Raw genomic sequence first — 6,000 nt, forward strand, 5'->3', positions numbered from 1 at the left:
TGCTTTTATGTAAAACAATCAAAAATATTCAGGGACATGGCCCAACAACTAAGGGAACAAATAATAAAAAGGAGAGCTGCTGCTGCTAAGTCACTTTAGTCGTGTCCGACTCTGTGTGACCCTATATGGTAGGGTATAGCCCACCAGGCTAGCCCAAGTAGCCCAGCAGGCTCCTTTCTCCCTGGGATTCTCCAGGCAAGAATACTGGAGTGGGTTGCCATTTCTTTCTCCAAAAAGGAGAGAGAAACTAGCTAATTCCTGGGGTAACTGGAACAATATCTGGAGCTGGGCATTGTGGCTTCTCCGTTTAACAGGTCCTCTCTCCATGCTCTTTGCCATGCTCTTGTTTGGCCCTTGTATTCTCAATGCAATTACCCAGTTCATAACCTCTCAGATTGAATCCATAAAGTTACAAATGGTAATAGTTCAAAACAGCTCCGTAAAGGATGGGGAGCCCTGAATGTTCTACCAGACCATGAGATGATTCTTTCTACAACGAGTGATAAAAGCATCAAGAGGGGGGAATGAAGAGGGAAAGTTAAAATTTTACATAAACTCCTCCTCCTTCTGCCTCTGTAACTCAGCTTGCCCCTTGCAAAGTCTAAATCACGTAGTTTCAGAAAGTGGGGACTTGCAATACTAGGAACTGGAGTTTATCTCACTCACCCTTGTCTTGCTCTTTGCAATTGCCCAGCCCCTGCAAACCTGCTTAATCACGCCTGTCCAGGCCAGGCATCCCCCTCCCCATCTTGACTGCTATTCCCACACACGCGAAACCCCTTAGTTTAAACCAGCCTATTAACAGCTGGTGTTGCCCGCTACAGTCTGTCTAAAAAAACTCTGTAATCCCTTTGTTTGGGGCTCAGAGCTTGGAGTGTTAACTCCTCTGGGCCCACTGGCGTAATAAACCTGAGTTCTCCAGTTCTCCAAGTATGGTGTTTGGTTTCTTGAGTACTGGTTTCTGCAACAGTATGAGTGAGGCACTGGATATAATCAATTCTAAGGTTCATTTTCTCTCTATCTGTGAGCCACTGAAACTCAAAAAACAAGTTATCTGCATTTAGGAATAGGTATAGGATAATAGTTATAGATATTCTCATTCAAAAGGGGAGAAAATGGAAGGAAAAAAGAAGTCACTGGTCCCAAGAAATTTCAAAATATTGCTAGACAAACTCCTTTAGGTTTCAAGGCCTGGGAATAAGCCTCTGTGGCCCAAAGCTCTGTGGCTCCTCTGGGCTTGTTCCTCCTCCCTCAGAGTCATTCTTCCTTTTACTTGAAAGATAACATATTCCCAGCAAGAAATTTTATCACCCTGTTTCCTACCTGTAGAATGTTGGGAGTCTGACAATCTTTAATTTTGTTTTCTCTCTGTCACTTTCAGTCCAAACTAGCAGTGTTTCTGCTACTATAAAATTCTCGAGTCTTGTGGGTCTTCCACATGTCACAAACACTCTCTTCATTAGATAAGAAGTTCCTCCACAGATTTTTCTGGATGATCCCTTCTCTGTTTCTGGATTCTGCTGAGATGGTTGTGGGGATCCAATGAGTAACATGCCCAATCCATTGTAAGAGCACTTTGTATTAATAAATACTCTGACTTTTTGCATTACTGAAAGGTTTTCCAGCCACAACTTTGACTTTCTTTCTAGAGTATTCTTTCCTGACAGTGAATATGCTAATTTTTAACATCTTTTCCAATCTAGATAAGAGAACTACCCAAACCACTAAGTCCTGGTTCCTTTTTATTTAGAGTTCTTCCCTCAATTTACCTCTTTCCTCTCATATTTTACTACAAAGATCAAACATAAACCAGGATGTAACGTCAACACTTTGCTTGGAAATCTTCTAAGCTAAATACTCAAGTTCATTTCTCACAAATTCTGTTTTCCATAAAAGTTTAAGATACAACTAAGTTTTCTGTCAAAGGGCCCTCCTCCCCAGTTTCCAATTAAATATTCCTCACTTCCAGGCCCTCACTATACCTTCAATGTCCATATTTTCACCAATATTGTGTTTATGATTTAAATATTATCTAAAACAATATAATTTTTTAAAATCTGCTCTTCACTTCCTTCTTATCCATCACCAGTAGAGTTTTTAACATCCATAGTTCTACTAACAGGCTATTCAAGACTACCTAGACTCTTAAAAAAAATTTATTTATTTGACTGCATCAGATCTTCATTGCATCATGGGAGGTTCAGTAGTTGTGGCATACAGGCTTAGTTGCCCTGAGGCATGTGGGATCTTAGTTCCCCAACCAGGGTTTGAACCCACATCCTTAAGTTATAATGTGGATTCTTAACCATTGAACTACCAGGGAAGTCCCAACCTAGGCTTTTCCTATCATACCTCTAAAAATGCTTCCTTTCATTGCCTACTGCCCAATTCCAAAGCCTCTTAGTATTTGTTACATCACTACCCTACTTCTGGTACCAAAATCTACGTTAGTTTCCAATTTTTGCTATAACAAAGACCACAAACTTAGTACTTTAGAATAATACAAATGTATTGTAGTTCTAGAGGTCAAAGTCCAAAACGAACGAGCAGGACTGGAGGGTCTAGGCAGAACCTATTTCCTTGCCTTTTCCAGCTTCTAAAGGCTGCCAACATTCTTTGGCTCAGGGTCCCATATCACTCTGACCTCTGCTTCCTTCATTATATCTCTTCCTCTCACTCTGGTTGTTGTTTCCCTCTGAGGACCTCTGTGACTGTTTGGGTCTACATGGATAATTCAGGAACATCTCCTCATCTCAGTTTAATCATACCTGCAAAGTCTCATTTGCCATGTAAGGTAACATATTCATAAGTCCCAGAGATTAGAATGTTGACCTCTTTGGAGGTCACTGTTTAACCTACTCTAGTTAGCACAGCTTAACGGGAGTGCAACCAGTTGCTTCAGGGACAGTGAAAGTCAAGCAGAGGTGAAGGTGCCCAATTGGGAGTCCAGCCTCTCCCAGGGTTGGGTGGGTCATGTCTGGCTGACTGAGATGTTTGGCCAGTCAAACATGCTCACTGGTGTTCCTCAGGCCCTAGACTTTCCCCTCAATTCAGAGAGAGGAGAAGGGAAGTGACATTTGTTGAGGGCCCACTAAGTGTCTGTAACTCAGATAAGCAAAGGAGCCCTGGATTGTTAATTCTCAGCCCTAAGGCCTTGCCCCTGGCCTGGGTCCTTGAAACCCCCCACGGGCTACTCTCCTTCCTGCAGGCGGATGTGTCATGTGGGGCAGCACCTTTCCCTCCCTGGCACCTGTGTGTGACTCAGACCCCCAGGTAAAGCCCAACCCAATGGGAAGTGACTAAGCATTGAACTTTGCTTCCTCTTACTGGGGAGAGAGGAGGAAGCCTGAAGCTGGGCCTGGCCCTCTCGCTCACTCAGATGTCTCAAGATAGTGAGGGAGAAGGTTGGGCTTTGCAGGTGACCACACCAGGGGAGGTCACCTAGAGCAGCCCCACACTTCTGCATTACCCTGTGCACGCGCGTGTCTGTGTGTGTGTGTGCACACACGAGTGCAGTTTAGGAGATTTGAGGGTAGTGATCATGCTGGGATCAACCAGATTTTCTCACCTTCTATAGTTTGTTTCCTGCTTTCAACGAGTCAATTTTCTTGAGTATGTAAAGTGGGATTTAGGAAATCAGGAGGACTCTGGCTGATTGCCCAAGATGGAGTCCTGACAGCGTTAAATTACAATGGTTCTGTTTAAAATGCATCATTGGACATCTCTGTAGCTGCTATTGTAGTTGTCTCTAAGAAGGGAAAGTGGGTGGTTGGGCAACTGGAAAGGGAGCCTTACTCTTCTCTCTTACTCTCCTTTGATAACTTTTTAAATTTTGTTCCATTTGCAAGTACTCCCTGTTCAAACAGAAAGAACACTTGATAACCCAAGAAAGAAGAGAAAAAAGAGAATCCTTTTCCATATTAGTGCTAAAATAAGTCACAATATTAGTCACTGACTAGATAAACATTATGGTGTCCCTGTTGGATGTCAGGCACTGTACTAGGTTCTGGAGATGCTGCAGAGAGCAACACAGCATCCCTTGCTTCACAGAGATTCCAGTTGGAAGAGCAATTGAGACAGAGAACCAGGCATTGACCATGCAGTGTCAGAAGTGTGATGATGGGGAAGGTGCAAAGAAGGTTTCTTTGCCCAGACTCGGGGAGAGGAAGCCTTCTTGCACCTGGTGTTGTCCAAGCTGAAACTCAGAGTTTGGAGTAGGAGTTAGCCAGGGGAGAAGAGAGAAAGAGAGGCATAGGGAACAACACAAGTACAAAGACTGTAGGGGCCATAAAAAGAAACTTGATTACATCCCTGGAATTGCAAGCAGTCAACAGGTATGGAATGTTGAGTTTGGAGGAGGTGTTGGAGAAGTAAAGTTGGAGAAGTAAAGTCAGATCATGAGGTGTTTTATAAGTGAGTTTTAAGACGAGTTAGTGGTCACTTTGTAGGCAGGCGTGTGGCACCGAGGGACCTCGGTTAATAATAACCTACAGAAGAGTTGGAATGCTCTTTTGTGCCAGGGTACTATAATCTTTTTACGTAAATTTCTTCACTCAATCCTTCCAACAAGCCTAAGATATTTACTATCATTTTTTCTCTATTTTATGATTGAGGAAACCGAGGCTCAGAAAGGTTAAATGCAGTGAGAAATATTACAGAGTCACACAGGAAAGAGTACAGATGTTTAAGCACACAGCTGTGTGTGTTAGTCGCTTAGTTGTGTCCGACTCTTTGAGACCCCATGGACTAGAGCCGACCAGGCTCCTCTGCCCATGGAATTCTCCAGGCAAGGAGTGGGTGGCCACTCATTTCTCCAGGGGATCTTCCTGACCCAGGGATCAAACCCAGGCCTCCTGCATTGTGGCCAGATTCTTTACCAGCTGAGCCGCCAGGGAAGGCCAAGCACACAGCTAGACCAGGGGAGATCTGGTGTCTCTGTAAGGCACTCACTTAGTCTGCCATATTACTTCCTCATTCAGATAGAGCTGTGGTTCTCAACAGGGAGTGATCTTGCCCCTCAGGAGACACGTGGCAATGTCTGCAAACATTTTTGGTTCTTACAACTTGGGGGACACTACTGGCATCTGGCGGGTAACTAACATCCTACAAAGGACAGTCACACACAGCAAAGAATTATCCGGCCCCAAACCGTGGTCAACAGCACCACGGTTGAGAAAACTTGAGATAGAGAATGAGTTGTAGAGGACAGAACACAGGGAGGCAGCCAGAGTTTGAGTGTGAGAGTTTTAGAAAAAAGTGTGTGTGTTTTGTTTTTAAGGACTTGTATATTCTGTACTCATAGCAGCAAGAGACAGAGGTCAATTGCATCAAAGCCCTGGATGGATCTGGCATATTGTTTTCCCCAGCATGTTTCAGCTACTCCCAAGCACCAGCCTTAAGAGCTCAGAGATAACCAATCATGAATTATCCTATAGTTACCCAGAACTCTGAAGAGTTTCCTGCCATCTGATAGATCCAGGACTGTTAAGGGGTCTTAGCCAAGATGACCACCTCCTCACAAGCCTATTGTGACAGGCCAGGGCTCCCACCTCTGGTCCTGCTGACACATGGTACTGGAGCCCAACATTTTTGGTCAATGCATAATTTTAGCAAATGGTAACAAGCAGCAGCCCAGAGAACAGAGACACAAGAAGAATATTACAAACCTTATTGCCTGAATCTGCTACTCTTACAAGTATCCCTTCCACCTTGGTCAAGCGAGGACATTAAGTGGGTTAGCTGCCTGCTCACTGACTTAACACACTGGCTGGGAGCCCACTCGTCTTTCTACCTGTAGACCTCACACTCCTATAAAGTGGATCTTTATAGGAGACTTGTAAAAGCTCAGAGGATGAGGCAAAATATTGCCTTAGTTTCCAGGATATTTCATGATGGGTCTCCTGATCCTGCATATCTCTTGGTTTCTGACCTTTGTGTGCTAAATTTGCTTCAGTTGTGTCTGACTCTGTGCAACACCATGGACTGTAGCCCACCAGGCTC

The sequence above is a fragment of the Cervus elaphus genome, chromosome 15, assembly GCF_910594005.1.
Source record: "Cervus elaphus chromosome 15, mCerEla1.1, whole genome shotgun sequence".
Lineage (NCBI taxonomy): Eukaryota > Metazoa > Chordata > Mammalia > Artiodactyla > Cervidae > Cervus > Cervus elaphus.